General features: G+C 46.6%; 1 protein-coding gene across 2 annotated transcripts in view; it reads right to left on the bottom strand.

Moving 5' to 3' along the window:
• LOC149339247 (cholinesterase-like) overlaps window positions 1-22,375 on the bottom strand; it is a 63,348-nt gene that overhangs the window by 37,217 nt on the left and 3,756 nt on the right. Inside the window, exon 2 of one of the 2 annotated variants that reach the window (XM_089548000.1) lies at window positions 8,174-8,262. The exons of the other annotated variant lie outside the window; for it this stretch is intronic. The gene's annotated coding sequence lies outside the window, so the exon portion shown is untranslated. The remainder of the gene's footprint in view (window positions 1-8,173; window positions 8,263-22,375) is intronic. 2 annotated transcript variants of the gene reach the window in all.

A 22,375-nucleotide genomic window follows, 5' to 3' on the forward strand; every position in this document is an offset into this window, starting at 1 on the left:
TTGACCAGAATATGGATTCTGCACTACACCACTGAGTAAAGGCGGTAGCTAAAACAAAGCAACTGGAGAAAGCTCCTGAGAGAACGCAAAAAAAAATCATTCTGCCAGCCAAGTCCATGATTCTTGGACACCAGTTTTAATTGCGAGGTAAATCTTGATTACGGTAAGGCACTTTTGCAGAAATCTTTAAGGTAATGGTTCAATTTTCTGATGCGTAGCAAAAGCTTTGTTATAAATTTTGCCCGTCGCTCGCTTCGAGTGGTTGAGACTACCATAGAAAGCCAATGGGGAACGTCTTTGATGATAACGAAAACATTAAAAGCAAAAATATTCAGGCCTGCCAAGGCAAGATCTGCGGATATATAGATTGCTATTGTTGAATCTTACGACATAAAGAAACACTGAGTTCGCAAACTATGCCCCGCAAAAAAAGGCGCTTGTCCATAATTTCGGGGTAGCGGAGAAGGTGACGGGTTTCTCGCTAAAGCCAAGAAATAATTCTTAACCACTACTTGCTGAAAAGGCAAAGCGATAACATGGTCGTGTTGTACAGTGCTAGCTGATAGTCTGAAAGTAAGACCTAACGAACTGGCTAGTGCTAAGCACGATGAAGTGCCCTCAGGCTAAGAAACCAATCGAACGCGTTCTCCCACAGATCGACCGTCGCATAGGCATAGTTGCACAATTCAGCTCTGAACTGGTTACTCACCCTCCACTTTCCATTTCTCCGGAATTAGGACCATCCGACTTCTTTGCGTTCACACTTCTCAAACTTTTTCTTGGTTGAAGAAAAAGCACATGTGCCCCCCCCCCCCCCCCCCCCCCCCGCCGAAAAAAAAAAACAGAGCACGCAAAGCGATTCCCTGTAGTACCGGATGCTCATGAACACGACGTGAACGCACTTAGAACATCCGGCTGACCGGCTTTTGACGTCCAATTTTTCACCGCACTGTTCGAAGCCACACAATTTTTCCAAAGGCAAGTGTTCCGTCCTACTTTTGGGGCATCTACACTTTGCCATCGTCGCTGCTAATGCGTATCTAGCTGTCTCTGACAATGGCTGCCTCTCTGACCGACTGAGAAGAGCGAAGACTAGTAGGAGCAACTGCGCAGCCGTCAGTGGGGATTATGCTTTGAAATACACATTATTTTTTTACTAAACTGGTGTTTAGTTGTATTTTTAACACACTTATCAAACCACCTTCGCTGAGCTTGTTTATTGCAAAGTGTTTCCAGAAAGCAATGCAACCGAGGAGATAGGGCCACTCGGTAAACAACAACAGAGGCCACAGACCTCTTTCAGGCACCAGTAAGGCGTCTCGGTTGTCCAGCCAGCCACCGAACGCAGAAATTGCCCAGTAGTGAAGCCCGAGCGCTGACGTCATTGCATGCGTCACTCTAGCTTACGTTGCGTAACTTCAGCCCGTGTAGCGCACGGATGTGCGCTATCAGCGGGCAGAAGCTGCGCAACGTAATCTAGAGTGACGCATGCAATGACGTAAGCGCTCGGGCTTCACTACTGGGCAAGTTTTTCGTTCGGTGCTTTCTTTTTTTTGAGCGAAGAGAATAAAAATTAGGCAGAGACACTTAAAACTGCTTACGTGTGCGGAAATAAGAAACGATTACTGCTCCTGGGCGCATTGTTTACGCGTGATGTTTTTACATTCATTGAAGCTCTTTTCTGTGAGCTTATGAAAGCCACAGCATCACAATTTTGATACGAAAGTTTAGGAACACACACAATTGAAAATTCATATGTCGTCGGTTCGCATCTCTGTCCCAAGCTAGCCTGCAACTTGACTGGCCTATGTAAGCTAAATGCAACGAGAAATCGCAAGACACAGCCCGAAACGCTATACGACGAGCTGTTGCACCGCAATTTTGATACGAAAAATGATTTGGGGGGAAAGGAGAACACGCAGCAGCTGTCTCACATCTTGGTGGACACCTCAACCGCGCCTTAAGGGAAGGGGTAAAGAGACTGGGAAGGCTTACATTTGAAGGCGCATATGTCGTCGGTTCGAATCCCTGTCGCAAGATAGCCTGCAACGTAACTGCACATGTCAGCTATATGCAACGAGAAATCGTATGATCACCCGTAATGCTGTACGACAAACGGGTGCGTCACAGTTTTGGTACAAATATTGTCGGGAAAACAGCCAGCACATAGACGTGTCGGCCAGTGGCGAGTATACGAGGTCTGTTAGAAAAGTATCCGACCTGTGGGCGAAGAAAATAAACTGGCATAGCTGGAGCCTTGGAAACCTAATCACCTTCAAAGTTATCTCCTTGGGACTCCCCACAATTCTCCCAGCGGTGTTGTCATTGTTGGAAGTATTCCGAAAAGGCCCCTTTCGGAATTGAGTTTAGCTCAGCTGTCGCGGCAGCCATAATGTTCTCTCTTGCCTGAAATCGCGCTCCTTTCAATGGCTTCTTGATTTTGGGAAACAGCCAGAAGTCGCAGGGGGCCATATCAGGAGAGTAAGGAGTCTGTTGAACTACAGAAGTCTGATTTTTCGCCAAAAAAAATTCTGAATCAAGTGCGAGGAATGTGCAGGGGCATTGTCGTGATGGATGCGCCACTTTCCTGTTGACCTCAGCTCCGGTCTCTTGCGCCGCACAGCATCACGTAGGCGACGGAGGACATCCCTATAGTACTCCTTGGTCATTGTTCGACTTTGTGGGGTGCGTACTCGTGGTGTGCCACACAGAGGGAGTCAAAAAAAGCAGTCAGCATCACTTTCATATTGCTGCGCACTTGGCGGGCCTTCTTTAGCCTTGGTGACGTGGAGTGCTCCCACTGTGACGACTGGGATTTGGTTTCCGGGTCGTATCCGTGCACCCAAGACTCATCACCAGTGATTATGGTGTTGATAAAGTCGGGGTCACTGTTTTTGGAAGCAGCATGTCCTGTGGGACTTCAACACGAAGCTGCTTTCCCTCCACCGTGAACAGCTTCGGCACGAATTTTGCCGCAACCCTCTCCATGGCCAAATCTTCGGTGATAAGGGAATGTGCAGAAAAATTGGTGATGTTCACCTCTTCCGCAATTTCTCGGATAGTAACATGACCGCCCCGCATCACCACAGCGTTCACTTCGGCAATGACCTGGTCATTTCGGCATGCTGATGGGCGATCGAAGCGTGGCTCGCTCTCCACCGATGTGCGGCCGTCTTTAAACCAATTGTACCACTGCTTAATCTGTGTGCTGCTCATAGAATCGTCACCGAAAGCCGTCTGAATATTCAGAATGGTTTATACTTGGCTGTCGCCCAGTTTCTGGCAAAATTTGCTGTCGCTCCGCCATTTTCCTTGCATTAAAAAACCGACGAGAGCACTGCGCACTGCCTCACTCAAACGCTGCGTCACAGCGACTGACGCTATCGGCAGGCGGGAAAAAATTCGTGCATGCGCAGGAATGTTCAAGGTCGCCTGATGCAAGCGCGCTTGTATCATATCCATCAGGTGTTCGCAAAAAAAAATAAAGTCGAATACTTTTCTAACAGACCTCGTATATAGAAGAACGAAATTTATAGGATTGTCTGAAGTGGCGGTGCTCGGCTTGCTATGTACCTCATACGGCCGCTTGATGACGTCACCCAATTTTTCTTGCCATTCCAGCGATTTTCTGTAGCATCTGCGAGTACATACAAACAAAGAAACATACACACGAACGCACACGCGCACACACACAGACTCGCACACACGCACCGCCATCTTTTCTCGAAATGGGACTAGTAATGCTTTCGCATTGAAAGTGCTTTTCTATTCATCATTGACAGCCTTTGAAAATATCTTTTGTTGTTAGGAAAGTCATCTTACGGCACTCATTGTGTCATCTCGCTGGTATGATTGACTTTGACAAATAAGGCACTTTATTAAGCCTCCCAGACTGCTGTTTCATGAATTCTTACTTTTTGCCTTCAGAATGGGCGCTGTTACCGATGTTCTGATGCTTATTCTTTTGCTGGCGGTGAAAATTCCAGAGCATCAAATTTGGGATCAGGTAAAAAAAATGGCTTAAACATGTAAAAACAGCTGGCATGGGCTTTAACATCCGCCGCGATTCCAATAGACAGTCAAGAAGCGTCTCGAAGTATACTGAGTTTAAATTTTCCCTTGTCGCCGTGTCCTTAACTATTTAAACTTTCTATAAAGTGCAGCTTAGACATTTTAAGTGCCAAAAATTTTACCCGAAAAAAAAACTTCCTTGTTCTTTCTTGTTTTGAATGTCCGTTTTCTCGACTCTAAAGAGACTTAATGGCATAGTAATAATGAAAACGAGCTCAAAAGAACACCAGTGCGCAGCGTTAATAATTAATTACAAACGATTTTGTACCGGCAGTTTCAGTCCCCATCGGCGCCAGAGATAAACTGCAATACCTTCCTAATGCCACCACATACGAATGAAAAGATCCCAGCGTTGTACATAGAAGAACTGCACCGTGGAAGAATATTTACCAGCATACATCTGGAGGGTAAGAAGGGATCTCCTCCTCAGCCTTGTGAATTTCTAGAGCTTTATGGTTGAGGTATGGGCACCACTGTACAGGTAAGCAAGAAACCTAACCAGCTACGGTGGCTAATGTCTTTGATGTTCGGCTGCTGATACCTAAATTTGCGATATTTCATCCCGCTAGTGGCGGCATGATTTTCACGGAGGCGAAATGCAAAACCACTGCCCCACATACTGCATACCAACAGCAAACCAAGAAAACTTCAGTTGGGCCTAGTTGGTGCATGTTATTGTTAAGGTGAAGGTTGCTCAAACACGGGATGATCCACGCCTGTGTGTGTGTCTCTGTCTCTTCGTTGTGGATCGTGCCGTGTTTGCGCAACCTTCACCATAGCAAACCAAGTGACCAGATAACTTCTGATCGACGATGTTGGTTTAACGGCAGTTGATCGTGTATCGATCACCATTTCACTCGAGCTATTGAAAATCATTTTGACACGTTAGCGTCAAGGGTCCTGCTCAGCGGAAAGCCCGGGGTCGTCATCGTCGGTGGAAATGTAGGGAGCGCAAAACCACCAGCGAAGCAACCCAGGTTGCAGGTATGCCACCTAAGCCAAGTTACCTTGGGACGTCATCACAACCTGTACACTCTATAGTGAGCAATAATGATCGGTCGCGAGAGGTTGCTGTGTTTGAAATAGCCACCTGTGGGGCAGAGGCGCATCGCTGACCACTGCACGCCTGCGCCGGGATTCGTACGACGGCTCCCAGCGATCTGTGAATGGGAAGTATAGGGAATGACTAATTTCGCTATGTGGGCACTATCGCGTTAACCCTATTCCGTCATACCCTTACATCGAAGCTTAAATGCCCCCCCCCCCCCCCCCCCCCCCCCCCCAGTTTTGAACGCCATAGCGTTAAGGAGCTCGTGTCGCAGAAGATCCGGCGTCGTCGTCGTTGACCGTGAGCGAAAAATCCCAAAGAAAACTTCAAGAAAAACCCCTGAGAAACATCCTAGGAGGCAGGTGGGGCATATAGGTCACGTGACCTGGTCACGTGATCACAATCCGCCTACCGAATTGAGATCAAACTGCCCACCGTGGCAGGTGGGTGTTAAATTAAGGATTGGTTGCTCCGGAAGAAGCAAGCTGAGTTGCGCAATCCCCACCGGTTGCACCGACCTGCATCCCCGGACCAGTCGCGCATCGCTTTACCTCTGCACCACTGCGCAGAAAGTTGTATGAAAACTCCCAGGGATCTATGAACGAAATGTAGAGAATGACTAATTCGGTATATATAGGCATTAACCTACTACGCTATCGCATCATACTCATAAGGCGAGCTTAATTGTTCCCAGAAGCTTTTTAATTGATGGTACGTTAAGAAACTAGATCAAGGTTGACATGTCCAAGTCAGAAACGAGGCCAGTTACTTGACCGCTTAGTTAATGCGACGAGAGCTTTCTTACAACATGCCTTGTGCAAAATAATAAACACAGATGCAACTAAAGCATTAATGCGCTAGAGTGTGCCTTCATATCGCATGTCCTTCCTCATGCTCAAAAGGAAGGCAGCACCGGTTTCTAAAGAATTCAGCCTGTCACCTACTCCGACAAAGTTCTAATGCTGAATGCATTCGAGTACCTAAAACACAAGCTTGTACTAGCGCGATATTTTAAGACAGCTCATTAGCCCCGAATTCTTACTAAGCTGTCGAAAGTGCGGCCAGAAATAGTATGTAGCAAGCACAATGTTCAATACTCCTGGTAGGCGTGCACGCACGTACCTGGAATTTTTGACACCCCTGTGATCATAACAGTAATGCGTTAATAAGCTCACAGCCTGAGACAAAGACCTGTGCGGGACACCCCAGTACACTGCCTTTATCAGCAGCACTTACGAACTCGCAGCGCGTTAACTGCATGCCCTGCGTCAATGCATTATCGGCTGCAATTCATTGGGGACAGCGTACTCGATCAGTCTCGATCGTTACATCGGGAAACACACAAGCCGCGAAGACGATTCCATCGGGCGCACTGCTAACTTGCGCAATTTGCTGTCTACGAATGGACACGAAGTTTCTTTTATTCAACTGTCAATTCTAACCCCCCGGTGGCATCTGTGTCCGCAGCCTTATTACATTGCTCTCTCAGCGCACAATAAAAGAGAATCATTAACAGGCGTTTAAATAAGTGCTAGCTTTTGGGCTTGTTGGTATAAAGGCCCAAGTAAAACGGCACCGAAACTCGTAACAGACCAAAACAAAAGTGCCCCCCCTCCCTTTTTTACCACCCAACTGTACAGAACTTATATAACGACTGCTCAGAGCGCCGTAGGAAGAAAGAAACATGACAACGTCCCTTTCTAGGGAGTCGCTCTAGCAGTTGTTGGATCGTCAACGCGCAGTGTTTCCTCTTTGCTTATGCTTTGTAGGGCTGTTGCACTGCTTGCTTGACCTTGACTAAATACAGAACTTTCAAGCTGGACAAGGTAGAACCGACGATAGCATCACTGCCGCACTGTAAATATTCTGCAGTTTTTAGCAACGTCATCGTGATTACCAGACACACGTTAATACGACTGCTGAAAAAAAGGTCTTTTCCGATTATCTCCGATTGCACACCTTGTACCAGCCGCCGGTATTTCTGTCCCAGCTATTGTACGAACAATGTCACTTAGCTGAAGCCTTCAACTAAGTGACAGCTACGGAATCAACTCAGTGATCAACTATGCTTCTAATTTTACATTAAATTTCCCTTAAGCCTCACTTCATGCAAATCTTAGAGACTACGTGTTAACTGCTCTGCCCATCCCATTCCCTGCCGGAGCATCTCCTTCTTTTTCGCTTCAACTAGAATATTAACACCTCACGTTTGTTCACTCAACCCGGCCGTTTTCTTTGCACTTAACGAAATCTCAGCTGTTATTTCCCATTCGGTCGTCCATGCTCACTCTTTAATCTCACTCCGGCGCTTCGTTTGCTGGCAAGTTTAGCTACTTTAGGAAGCGCCAGCGGGACTGGACAGCAGTATACATTTCCGTGGCTTTTCAGCTAGCTGCTGTTCATGACCTTGGAGTTACTATCAAATTCGCGGATAGTATAGAAGCACCGCCGGAATTTGTCTTTCTAGTGGTGCTCATATTACAATCGTATTCTCACTTCCGACATAAGCGCCGGGCATGCAAGAAAACACGCTTTGTCTTTGTAATGACACATGTGGCGCTGTGGATAAATAAATAAACTGGACGCGTAGAGGGATGTAGCCGCCCAGGAAAGTGCAAGTGAGTTTTTCCAAGTCGCCAAGGCATGAATTTAGACATGATACTGACGGAATTCGCGGGAGGAAAGAAGTACGGCTAGCGAGAAGAAGAAAGGTAAGCACTGCAAGGATATCGTACGCATATTTTAAACGAACATGGAAGATAGCGCGTGAGTGATAGCTCCATTTTCGAAAATGGTCATTATTTAGGCAAGCATCGTAATAATTGGTTATTACAGTATACCCACAGGACCCTTATGCTCCAGATCCAACTGCATCCTTCTTCTCCTACCAGTTATTAAGGAGAAGTCATGCTCGATGCAAAAGGTAAAGCGGAACTTAACGGTGAAAGTAAATGAGCGTGAAGTCACAAAGAACCTCAGCAACAATAAGCTATACCCAAGTCAGTGTCAACGAAAATTAGTTTTTAGCACTGGTATAAAAACAGAAAGACTCACGTTAGGCTCTCAGACCGGTACGAAGCCCCGTCGCAGCATGCTAAAGATGTCCGTGCATTGGCGCCTACAGCTTGCTTCTGACGGCCGAGCTGAGTGAAAAGTCGTCGAGTTGATGAAGCAATCGGCCGTCAGCTCCCGAGATCTGTTTCCACAGAAGCAGATGCTACACCACGCCACCGTAGGCGATGTTATGTCACCGCGCTCTTTATTCACCGCCAGTTGCTCCACGGATTCGGTTCCATTTCGCAGAGCCGACTGATTGCTAGCAGTGCCTGTCTATAGTCACAGCCGTGCTGGGTGCTGTAAGGAAAGCTTTTCGCATCTCGCCCGATAGTGCACACTAGGTGTGTAACCTTATCTCAGCATAGCAAGAGGGGCCCAATACGACCGTCAGACAGACTCTGCAATCGCTCTCTGCCCAAGCATCGCAATTGCTTCACACTTCTTTGCGCCACTTTTCGATAACGCGATAGGATACTGTCGTTTATATGTATGTTTTCCTCTTGCACTACATCCTCATTAAATGTGGAGCCTGGTGCAAGCACGCTGTATGCTGAGGACGTTCGCTGCTGAGGCTGCGGAAAATTTGTTTCCGGGAGAAGGTTAGACTGCCGGGCGTTTCTTGGCAGCCCACTTACGTAGAGTCCAAGCGTACGCAACATATTACGCAGGTGGATATGTGTTATGCAAGTGTCCATGTTATGTACGCACCCAGTCCGCATGTCACGCCACTTCAGTTGGGTTTCCTTGTTCTGGTGACGTCTCTAAACAAGCTCGAAAAGGTTGAGGTTGATTTGCAAGCATACTTTCGCAACTTGGTTTGTAGTGTATGCCGAATCATCCTTGTACTTTGCAATCGGCGTGAGTCCAAAGAGTGGAAGCTCGCACTTAATAAACGACGGTGCTTTTGATAGCAATGTAACTTGTATTGACGCCTAGCGGGCATGCCGTTTTGTTTCTTTTTTTGGCACTACAACACCGCAGTTCACAAATGGTTGCCCCTTCTATTGGATCTGGCGAATAATGAGCACTGGAGTTGAATGTCAGTGTATACAGGCTGACCACAGCCAGTTCATACAAGAAGAAAGAAAATAAAGTGAATGTATATATGAAAAGAAGGCTAGAAAACATCGTCACTACATCGGGATACGAAAGCGAAAGACTACATATCTAAAACAGCATAGAAAAATCACACTCTGCTTGTCATACTGAGCGTCATTGTCATTACTTCAAGATGACAGGACGGGTAAAATCTCACAGTGGTTTCACACTAACAAGCACCGGGTATAAATAGGCATTCATTGCCATCAAAGAAAAGACAAAATGAACATACAGCTGCAGTCGGAAAGCAGCGCTCTTCCAGAGCACATATGTCCTCTGGTTCTGAAAAGCGTTGTAGCGGAGGGCTCCGAACTAATGTGACCACTGGGGCTTCTAAAATGCCCCGAAATGTCCCTGTACGAGAAAGTAGTAATATAAAAAATTCGCACACCAAAACAAACTCTATTAAAGCCTTTACAGAAAAGGAATGATATCCCTGGACACCATCCTACCTCAAGAATTATTTCCTGCGACGAAATTGAAGCATAGTATTGCGCTGGCTACTTTGCTCGCTCAAGTTCTTTGGTGTATATTTAGGAAGAGTGTAGAATAGAAACACTGGCCTAATTTTTTCTTGAGTGGTAGATATAACATTTTCGTAAGCTATAAAAGTAATTTCAGAGGATATGTGGAGAGCGATGAGCATAAATTAAATGAAATAAGAAGAGGACCCAGATAAACGTCATGGGGAAATCAAGCAATGACAAGAGAAATGAAGAATGACTGTGAACTGCCGTAAAGAAATTGTTAGCGTTTGCCAAGAAATCCTAGAACAGATTCCCACTCTGATTGCTATAGGTTAGAATCTGGAAGCTTAGGTAGTAAGTGACTATAAGACACATCTCCGAGTCAATTTTAGCAGACCAGAGAGGGCTGAATGTGGATGTTTTTAAGCATGAAATGCTTTTAGCTCCCGTTGTCGGCAGTGTGGTGACGTCATGCCGAGACCGAGAGCCAACATCCGGGCACTGAATTCCACTCATCCGGGCACTGAAACGAGATCATTCGGGCACTGAAACGAGATCATCCGGGCGCCGTACGAGATTTAACGAGACTCTCTAAGAGAGAGGGCCGCGCTTCCGCCCCGTCCCCAAGGATGGCGCTACGGTCCCACACTCACTAGGGTGCCTCGATGCCGCGCTGGCATCGAGGCACCCTAACACTCACGCATGTAAAAGACCGGCCGCTGGGCCTTCAGCTCACGAAGATTCCCCCTTTGGCAGGCAGATGAATACACGCTCGCGGAGTATACATTGCTCTATTCTCCAGATACGTTCTTGTCAGACCTGCGTCTCGTCGTGTCCGCGTACGCTTCTGCATCGTCCTGCATTTCAATGCCGCCACCGTCACAGCTGCTTAAGCCGAGCAATGGAGCCTGATGAAAGGAGAGATAGGAAGCGTCTTGCGGAAAGCGATCGCTTTGCGAGTGATATGCCACAGCAGAAGACTGTTCGCCCCTGCCGACAACGCCATGATTATGCGGCCGCTCCCGAAAGCGACAAGTCCGCCACGGTTCCCGGCTGCCTACCTAAGCCCGCACTATTGCAGGCTATCGCTTCGACGCAACAAGAAGAGTGTGGTGTGGTGTGGTGTGGTGTGTTGAACACTAGACCCATTTCAAGATTTTGGCTAGTACCATCTACAACCAATGTGTTATGTCCGTAAACATTTCATGCTTACTCTACTCTCGGTTACGGGAGAGGCGGAGATTTTTTTTTTTTATGGAAGATTGCAAGACACGAGGAAAAAATGCTGGCTGAACGTGAGAAAAGTGCATATTGAGAAAATCGTGTTCACTGAAGAGAAAAAAATAATGGACGACACAAATCTAACAGCGGTACTGTAGGCAACATGTTCCCTGATTTAAGAGAAAACAGTTGCGATAAAAGGGATCAGTGAACTTTCGGAGAGGGTCTGTCACATTTTTTAACAACAAAGTCATTTTAACGATCTTCGAGTTGATCGGACCATACACTGCAGTGAGTGTTTGATGAATACTTAATAACAATAATGTCAAGCCGGCTAATTCCTTGATTTTTTTTAACCATCTAGAACAATATCAGTGATTCCATTTAATGAATTTCGCAATAATTCTTCAATAGCAGCTAACATATGCAGGGATTCCGATCTTCGGGATACGTTTTGTTCTCACGGAGCATGAGATTTTAAACCTATGACATCGAAAGTTTAACCTAAAGATGAAATTATGAATTAGTTTTTTATTATTATTGTTTGCCAGAACGTACGCAAAAGTTTTTGCTGCAGCTGGCCTGTCTTGCACGGTCTACGTATGTTGTTTTTTTTAATTGCGGAAGAACGTCTGACTGTGATGGCGTGCCACTGCGCTGTATTTCAGGCACTGAACGTTTCAACCATAAGTCACTTATTCTTACGCGCTGCAAAGCCTTCGGGGAGCGAACAAGTACGGTGAAAAAATAACAAGTAGATGCGCAGCGCAGCAGATTACCAATGGCTCAACAACCAAACGAACATTAAAAGTTCCTTCTATTGTGTCCACAGTGACACTGGGCAGCTTTGCGGTATACGCTTATGTGGCGGCTCTTTCGCTGCTACACGATGTATTGATGAGGTAGCGACCCTGTCGTGCTTCGTGCGTACGTTTCAGACAACATATTAGTTGAGTACCAATACGCTCTGCATAGAATTTATAAAGACAGCAACACGGATGGCCCGAAACAAGCACGGCCTGGTGGTGTTTCAGCTGAAATGGGGAGCAAAATATAAACTTAAGCACGTGTCACGTGTATACACGCTGTAGGATGGTGTATGAACACAAGGTGTAGTATGTGACGTTTAACATCTGTAGACTGTGGCGCATGTGGGATATGGTATGCCGTAGCGGACGCCAACTTCCTGGGGTTCTGTACTGAGCGCAGGCAACGCACAACGCAGGGGCATTTTCTACGTTTCACCCGCATCAGAATGCGTCCACCGTGGCCGAAATTTGATCCCGTGGCCCTTGGGAGATGCGCCATATTAGCATAACAAAGTCAATACCAAAAAAAATCCACCGTCGGCAATGGTGAAAAATTTTAGAAACGATGAAAAAGCTAAAATTAGCTGGCGTATGAACGGTGTGCTTTGTGGAGGACAAGTATAAGCGTTGAAAGAACCGTTGTCTTTCATTTTGTCCGATGGAGGCCTTGATGAAACATATCAGAACTCTCTGTTTTTTTTGCTAAATAACTATTTGTTTTGTTTAAGAAGTAAATGTCATGCTTCAGCGTATAATAAGGGTTAGCACATTTAACGCTTAAAGTTCAAGCCTGTAAGACATGCATAAGTTCGGGTTGTTTGGGAAACATCCATACCATCTATTTAGGCTGCAGAACAAACACAATTACTGGCCCATGACTTGAGGGCAATCACAGCTGAGATCAAAACCAGACTTTCTCTTAATTTGTCGGCGTATTTTGAAGTGTGGTTATTGCCTGCATATACTATATCAATGGCCTTGCCGCGCATCGCGGAAGCGATCAGCAACGGCGGAGCGCGTTCAAAGTCGACGTAAAACTCTGAGACGACAACGTGCAAGGCCTCTGATTTTTTATATATTTCTGAATTCGCCTCGTCCAGCGGAAAAATGTGACATGAAATTCGGCCTATTGTTTCAGTACCCTGAAAGCGACTGTTTTATGCAAACGCGTTGCGAGATTACCAGGCGCCATTATAAAGACCAATCAGATTGTTTAATGCCTTCTTCTTTAGCCTGCTACTTACTCTCTGATTATTTATTTAGCACACGAACGATGCATCGGACAGACCCCTGAGGCAAAAATGTTCACAGACTGCAACACAAGAAGGATAAGTGGTTAGTAATTAGCACGAAAGGCGGCCTTTGGTTTTGCAAGCTCTCTGCAGCTATTCTGGTGAAGTTTAGCAACACCGGAATTGTTGACCAATTGCCATGCCGAAGATAATAGCAGGAAAAAGTGCACTTTCCTGAATGTTCCTTCGAAGCATGTAACGTGTTCACACAGCTAGAGTAGCTCAGCCCTGTATACTATATGTGCCTAACTTTCTTTGTCACGTGTGAAATCCGTCGAGCAGATTGTGCAGGGCTGTAGCTTAGTGCTGAAGAGTGTAAGAAAAAGAATGTGTGCCCGTACCGCGCAAGGCTGAACACAATGAGCCGTGACATCGAAGGCCTGCATTCAAATTCCTGCATCGTATCCACAGCTAGCATTTAAAGCTAAACAATTGACAGAACTGATTTCATCTTCAGTAACTACATCTATACTTCCGCTAACAAACAGAATCGCAATCACAGCAGTGGTAGCGCTGAAACCTGAGTCAGTAAAAGCAAAGCTGCGTCCAGGTGTCAGAAATATTTTCACCAGCACTAGTCCTTTCTTGGTGTAGCTTCCATAATAGGTATCTCAGAATTTGCTGTTGCTATAGAAGGTGACACCTCCATGCCAACTTTTTCACCACTGGAATCTTCGAACAGATTAGGAATTTGAGCCTCGTCCCCCCCCCCCCCCCCACCCCTTCCTTTTCTTTTTTTTTTTTATTTGCGCTTAGCTTCTTCTCCCTCCATACGGTGGGCTTGTCTCGCTGTCAAAGGAGTTGTAAATGAGGTCGAAGTAGACAGGCACGACAGTGACGTTGCAACCCGCTCTCCATACCACTTCTTTCCCAAGCAGCGCTGCCCAATCGTGCTGAGCGTCGTGTTTATTGTGAATGATGGCGCCTTGGAGGCCCGGCGCGCACTTAGCGTCGCTGCTGTGTCGCAACGCTGCTGACAACTGCACGCCGTCGGCGCGGCGGTGCGCAACGCCACGCTATCCGTCTTGTCGCCCGCTCGGGCTCCTTGAACGGGTGCCAGCGACCCATCGAGCGTGGGCGCCGCGAACTCTTTTTCTTTCCAGCCGTGACTTCCTTGAGCCAACTTCGAACTGAGCATTTCACCCTCTCGAAACGCGCGGAACGGGAACCGGTGGCAGCTCCTGGAGCGAGTGCAGTGCGGTCGTATCGGCCGCAGGAAGCCCCGTAACGGGAAACGTGTTGGTCAGTGAGATCAGTTATTGGCTTGCCTGGCCAACGCCGCTATGAAAGCGTTAGGAGCGAGTTTTCGGCTCAGCGTGAAAACAACACCGGTTCGTCTTTCGGGTGCACTCGTAAAAAGACATGGTGACTCGTCACAACCGACCGCGTACCGGAGCAAAGGACTCCTTTTCAAGATTTCAAGGCCACAGCGAGCTTCAGACACGAAAGAAGCTAACAGTCACTGAAACTGAAGAAAGCGTAGGTTTTTTTTTTTTTGCTACTATGAAGGTATTCGTGCAAAAGCGTGAAATTAACTGCGCAGTCGTTAGGGATAGAACACAACTTTTTCAATAACTAGACGAAAAATCTACTTGCGCCTTAGGTATTTGAATCCACGACCTCGACATGTCGCGTAAAGAACTCTATACCAAATGAAATCTAGCGGCGGTTGCCTTCCCTTCTACTTTGTTGTTGTAGCTTAACCTTGCGAGCATTCGCCTGCTTCTTTCGAATCTTAACGAGTTCATCATCTTCCAACCCCTTTCTGCTTGACGAGCTTCAAGACAAGTCATAATTCTTGGGCCTCTGACTGGTGTCGTCTTTCAAAGTCACACCCACGTCTGGCTTTAGGCCGACCCCGCCGTGGTGACTCAGTGGTTAGGGAACTCGACTGCTGAGCACAAGAACGCGGGTTCATTCCCGGTCGAGGCCGTCGGCCGCGTTTCGATGGAGGCGAAACGCAAGGCGTCAGTGTACTGTGCGATGTCAGTGGAAGTTTAAGAACCCCAGATGGCCGAAATTAATTTGGAGCCACCCACTACGGCATCTTTCAAAGCCCCTCTGTCGCTTTGGAACATTAAACAACGTGCATCTTAGACAAGGCTGAGGGGTACAAAACAAAAGTTAGACTCTCCGCCTTCCTTCTGGGTGAGGAGGTGGGAGTGGCAGCTCTACCATGACCTCCATTCACCCTCTCTCCTTTAACTCTTCCCCAAAACACTCACTCCAAGGACCACACGTAAAAAGCCCGCCTGATAGCCTGATCACCTATAGGACGTTGTAGAAAGCGTTGACTTCCCAGATTATTGTAAAACAGCGCAAAAAAAAAAACGAAGGACCAGAGAAAGCAAAACACAAGCTCTTGTCCTGTGTCTTTCCATCTCTAGTCACTCGTTTTTTTCGCTGTTTTATGATGAACCTAACTGTTGTGTCCCCTTATTGCTTTTGTGTGTGTGCGCCCCCGCATCCTCCTCCTAACGACCACTCGCATCCTCCTCCTGCCCGGGAGGATGCGAGTGGTCGTTAGGAGGAGGATGCGAGTGGTCGTTAGGAGGAGGATGCGGGGGCGCACACACACAAAAGCAATAAGGGGACACAACACTAACCAACTGCCCCAACCCAACGTTTTGACTTCCCGGTTTATCACCTGAACAACATTCTCAAGCCGGTTACACGTGAACGCTGGTTTGTACGGTAACGACATATCAGGAAATGCGCTGTGGCAATCAATGGCCTATTTCTGGCAGTAAAGAAATAGAGCGGCAAAGTAACGCAAGACAGTGCAAACTCGACCCCAGCACACATTGACTCCGTGCCATGAAGTTCCTGCAGAACTGCAACGAGTCGAAAGCGGCAGGCCTTCTGGAAACTCGGCGCTATCACGAGCGGACTTCTTTTTTTTTTTCAGAGGAGATAAGGTGTATAATGTGTCTGTGTTTGGCCGCAGTGCGTCGATCCGCGAGCAAGGAGATAACAGCACTCGAAGCGTTGATCGACAATCGCAGCGCCTTCACCCAACACCACGAGCAGAACTCGATAGCGTCAGCATTTGCATTTGAGATGACCGCAACGCTCATTTCCTTAGGGCGATCATGGGTCGTTGGGGCCACAGAGGAGACCCTTGCAGCGTTGCGTAGTTTACGGCGTTGCGTAAATTTAGTAAGGCGCCTCCAGCGCTAAACCTCAGAGAGATCATTTACGACAGAGACGGACGACCTTGAGCACCCTCAAGGTCAAGAGCATTGCACTGTGCTTGCGCTTAATTGTAATGTTTAGAACTAGCTACCCAATAGCAACATCTGAGAATGGCTGCACGATTCATTTCCTTCTCTATTTCCCCATTTGCAATAAGTTTGAGAAGCTTCCTCTCCCCCTCCACTTTTATGCGTAGCATATTGCAATCACTCAGTTCAGCCCTTGGGCGCGGCCGGGAAGCCACCAAACCACGTGACGGGACGTCACGCGGTTTGTTGACGTCACGTCACGTGGTAATGTGACGTCACCAAACCACTTAGAAACTTTAAAAAATAGAAAAAACGAAAAAAAAAACAAAAATGAAGAAAAGAACAACAGGAAAAAAGGCTGAGCATGGTGGCAGTTGCCACCGCCCCGTTTCAAAGGGGGCGCTCCTATCCATCCATCCATCCATCCATCCATCCATCCATACGTCACGGAGGAAAAGGTGCTGAGAAAATCGAGTGCCGCCAAGCAATACCTCGCGCAAAAAGACCGCGCAATATGCAACGCATTCTTGGCTTAACCAAGCTAAGCCTGGGCAATTTTTTTTTCTTTATCTTCATGAATGCAATAATTGATAGCGACATTTTTTTAACAGATGCTATACTTCAGAAGTGTTGCAACTTCATTTTCATTCGTGATTCGGCACACCCTCTCACATGATTCTTGTACGGTGGCCTTTGCGCTGCCTGCAATAAATTTCGTTTATTTTTTTTAAGGGGTGGCACTTTACAAATCAGTGTATTGTATTTAGAGCGCGATCGTAGAAGTCGCGGTGCTTTCGCAAGGCATCTGGGAGCAATAACTGGAGATTCAATCTATTTAATCGATTCGCCTGATCGATTCGTTAGTTATCGGAGTGCTGTTATCAACAAGTTTCGATTCGCGCATTGTTATCACTACCTTGGTGATCATCGAGAGAGAGATCATGTGTGTGCGCGCGCGCGCACGCACACACACGCAGACGCACACACACGCACACACGCACACACGCACGCACGCACACACACACACACAAACACACACACGCATGCACGCACGCACACGCACGTACACGCACACACGCATGAACGCAAGCAAACACACGCACTTGCCAGCATTTATCGGCAATTGAACCTGCCTGCAAGGAGAACATTGGGACGAATAAATTAGGGAAGACAAACTGTAGCATCAAAAATGAGTCTTGGACCTGCACGTATTGTGACATGGATATATCTGCGACAGCTTCCCAGTTCATATTGCGTTACTCTCGTTCAAATCTTAGCCTCACGCAGTTTCTGCCCAGCAGCAAAGCACAGTGCTTGCTTCAGGCGAAGTCAGTGCACATTTGGACCCGAGATTGAGCAGCCAACGAAACTTCATGCATGGTTCAAGTTCCTCCGTAGTAGCTTAATCTTAGAAAAAGCTTCTTTCTGCTCGTTACGTCATTGTTCCATTTTCTTTACTTTTTCTCTCCTCGACAGAAAGCTGTAAAGCGTCTTTTCCTCGCAGTCCTGTGGATTAAAGGGCTTATCTTACTTGCGGGTTGCAGCTTTGCTATCCGAGACTATAATGAAAGCCGAAATAACGAAATTTGTAGGCGCCGCCGAGGTGGCTCAGTAGTTATGGTGCTCGGCTGCTGACCCGAAAGACGCGGGTTCGATCCCGGCCGCGGCGGTTGAATTTGTTTGGAAGAAAAATTCTAGAGGCCCGTGCACTGTGCGATGTCAGTGCACGTTAAAGAACCCCAGACGGTCGAAATTTCCGGAGCCCTCCACTACGGCGTCTCTCATAGCCTTAGTCGCTTTGGGACGTTAAACCCCACAAACCAAACCAAATTTGTAGGGCAGGGGGAAGGCACTCGGAAGCGTTAATGCACGCGATATCTGGTATCAACGAAACCGCTTGATAGCTCAATTCCCCATGGACCCGAAGCAATATTTTTCGGAAGTTGAGTGTAATCGAATGCTGAAAAGTTTTGTCATTGGTGGTTTGCTACGGAGGCGTTCAAAAGCGAGTACTGGCTATTGTTGCCCCGTTACACATGCATGCTCGGTCTCCGGGTTGTCTTCGGGCGGCGCTATAGCTCACTCGCTTGCTACATGCATCTCTGATGTGTTCTGCGGAAGCCCGCTTGCGCACTCAGTTACGGCGCAATAAATAACGTTCTCGCACACAGCGAGCGCACTGTGTGTTGCTCCAGCACTTGTTGGCTTCCTACACGCGAGATCAAGAATTGCCACAGATTACCGCATCGCTGATGAACCGCAGGCCTTTGTAGGAAGCGGCAAACATGGGTACGCTATTCGTGGTCGAGGAGCGCAAAAAGACGACCACACAACACTAGCGTACACTCGCAACTGAACGTTTATTCGGAAAAAAACAGCAATATTTGCACAAAAAAGGCAAAGATACAAAGAAAACAAGAAACTAAAATTCAATCAAGTCGGAATTTTAGTTAGAAAAATTATATACTTTGAAAGGAAATAAAAAATGGGCATTTCATACGTCCATATTTCGGAGCATTGACAAGTAAAGGGTTAAGAACCCGGTGGTACTTTTGGGCGGTGTGTTGGGCGCTGGACGGGAGAGAGCAACGCTTTCATGTTCACTTTTCCTACCCCAAAGAGAGGAAAGTCTTTTATTGTTTTTTTCTTTATTATTTTGCTTTTCTCGGTCCGCACCCTCGCAAACTTTACTGATTGGTGACATCGGACTTTTAACTCCATCACCTGCAAAGCACTGGGCACACCTGTTTGCATAATGACTCCTTCCGCTCGCTGCCCAAACATCTTTGTTACCCCATAGTCACAAATTGCCCATCAAGAACACTGTTTAACAACAAGCCGCTAGCTATAAGGCCACTCCTCCTGCGTTTTGAAGAGTTGTGCCAAAACCTCAGTGTACTAGACACATCACCTGCCATTGCTCGAAGACGAGATCCGCTGCCTCCATGGTAAAATTTTCCTGAAATCTGTAATCTCACCCTTACACAGTTTCATAAAAAGCAAACCTCGCAACAACATATAATACAAGAATTCATTGCGCTCGAAGAAAAATACCGTAGCTTTACAGATTTCTACACTGATGGATCAAAAACGGATGTTTACGTAGGAAGCGCAGTGGTACGAGGGAATTCAGAGAAAACAGTACGACCTCCACAGAGTGCATTCATCTTCACTGCAGGAAGTTACGCAATCTGTATGGCCATAGAAAAAATAGTTAATGAGAACCTCCCAAACAGTATTATTTATACAGACTCCTTAAGTGTAATTACAGCTCTGCACTCTGGAAACGCAATCGCTCCTATACTTGGTGACATCATACACAAAATATTGACAGCCACAGCTCGAGGACAAAACATAAAACTTTGCTGGGTCCCGAGTCATGTAGGAATACCTAAAAGGCAATGAGAGAGCAGATTTGTGTGCTGCTAAAGCTCATGGCATGGAAATAAAAAAAGTAGATATACCTTTTAATGATTGCATGAAATTAGTAGAAAGGAAACTGAAGAGAAAATGGCAGTCGGCTTGGAACAGTGAAGTAAATAATAAATTACACTTGGTAAAACCTGTCTTCCGTGAATTTAAATCATGTGTGCACCAGGAACGTTTCAAAGAAGTAATCTTATGCCGTCTCCGAATTCAAAAGAAAACATTCGACAGAAGTCTGTCTGGTTGGGAAATTAATGTTAGGAGAAGGTCTCCGAATTGGCCACACGCACCTTACGCACAACTTCCTACTAACCAAACAAGACAAACCTGTTTGGGAAGAATGCGGAGACGAACTTATGGTTAACCATATTTTAATCTCTTGTACAACTTCCTACTAACCAAACAAGACAAACCTGTTTGGGAAGAATGCGGAGACGAACTTATGGTTAACCATATTTTAATCTCTTGTGTTAAACTTGAAAAGCTAAGATAAAAGTACTTCAATCAATTTTATAAGGAATGCATTCCTTTCCATCCAGCACTGCTCTTACATGATAATGCCATTGTTAACGTACCTTCTATTTTTAACTTTTTTAAAGAAGCAAGCTTACTCGGAAAACTGTAAACATTGAACCACTGGCTCGCTTTATTGCATGATACACCTCAGCCACTTTCTCATTCCTGAGAAGAAGGCTGAGGCTTTTATTTGATTGATTGGGATCCTCGACATCCTTGGCCAGCCAAGGATGGCTGCTGAGGCTGCCTGACCTTTTTTTAAAGCTTTTACCATTAGCCATTCTCAAACCTCGTTTTGTTTGTTATTACTAGGTAGCTAAACTTTTTAGGCCCTTTACACCCCATTTTTATTAAATCACACAGAAAACGTTCCCTATTACCTTGTGTTTGGCGCGTGATGGCCTTAGATGCCTATGTGCCATTAAACCCAACCCAACCCTACACACGCACACGCACACGCACACACAAACGCCGCCGGCTTTTCTCGTAATGAGACCGGTAATGTTTTCGAAATAAAAGTTGCCGTAGTTGAGGGTTCGCAGAAATTTCGACCACCTAAAGTTCTTTAATGGCCGCTGCCATCGCACAGCTTAAAGGCTTCGTGGATGTTTGGCGCGTTTGTATTCGTGGCTACTACGTTCATTTCATTTCTGTTTTCTCCACGTTCGACGGAGAAAGGAGGAATGATCTGCGGCCGTGACTGAAGGCTCTGTGTGTCAGGCGGCATGGCGGTGTTAGCGTTCGATGGAGAGCGGAAGAGCCCGCAAAGCCGGGAAAAAGAAGCCTTTACAAACGCCACCTCTGTTAGCGTAGCCGCACAAGGGGAATAGAGCCAGCCGCCGCTTCAAACTGTGTCGGGCGCTTTTATCCGATGTCACAGTGCCTCTGTTCAAAGCAGAAGGTCTCTTTCGCTGCACGTCTTTGACATCTAAAACGCCGTATTTCCGACTGCCCGCCAAGACGACGAATGGCCGCTCATCTTCCACAGTTCACTTGTTTGTGGTGCATAGCGATAGTGTGAACGAGCGAGATGCACTTCGTCTTTGAGGGCGCATGAACAAGAGACACAGCGAATTCAGTTGTCCCCGCGCGTCCAAGACAGTCTGCGAGGAGTTGTAAGTTAAGGCAAATTAAGGTGTTAGTGATCACTGCCTCGGACGTGGCCTGTCCATACAATGTATATACAACAGTTGCATCTGGTGCCTGTAAATACGTCGCAAATGTGGGAGAGCTAGGTCGTCAGCCGAGCTCGCGGGAGTAAATAGAAATTGCTAATTTTTCATAACCGGGTTGTGAAGATAGTTATTCCTAGCTAAGAAGGGCGTAATTACTGATTGGCATCCACCCAAGCGCTGCCAGCGGCTACAAAGGAAAGTTATACAACTTTCTCAGAAACTTCGTAGTTATAGAAAAACTCGTCCTGATCCAAGGTTCGAATCCGAGACCAGCAGCTCACCGCAGTAGTCGCTTTTCAAGCTGAGCTAACCGGGATGGCAAGGTTATAATAGAGGGAGAGCGAATTGATCAATAACTCTAAGTTGGGAACAGTGTTGTTCAAATGTTTGAGTTATTTGTTTATGGTTTTATAGTGCATGGTTTATGGGGGTTTAACGTCCCAAAGCAACTCAAGTTAGGAAGGACGCCGTAGTGAAGGGCTCCGGAAATTTCGACCACCTGGGGTTCCTTAACGTTCGCAGACATCGCACAGTTAACGCGCCTCAAGAATTGATCAATTCGCTCTTGCCTTACCATCAGCTTGCCATCCCGGTTAGCTCAGCTCGTAGAGCGACTGCTCCGGTGAAGCGGTGGTCCCGGGCTCGAAACCCGGACCAGAGAGAATTTTTCTTTAACTACGAAGTTTGTGAGGAAGCTGTATAGCTTTCCTTTGCATCCGTATGGCTGCGCTTGGGTGAATGCCAAAGAGTAATTACTCCCTTATTACAAATGTGCTCCACCCTAGGCGATTTTCCTAAACATTTGACTATCACTATTCCTTACTATTTAACACGACGGGTCTTCCTTTCTCCAGTCTTCCACTGGAAGGGTTAAGCGTGAACTCGGGTACCTAATTGGTTATTTTCCCCACCGAGGGCGTAAAAAGACAGGTTTGACACAGCGGAGGGCTGGTTTCGTCAAAATATGAATC

This window comes from Amblyomma mixtum, chromosome 6 (assembly GCF_055824585.1).
Source record: "Amblyomma mixtum isolate Tamu chromosome 6, ASM5582458v1, whole genome shotgun sequence".
Lineage (NCBI taxonomy): Eukaryota > Metazoa > Arthropoda > Arachnida > Ixodida > Ixodidae > Amblyomma > Amblyomma mixtum.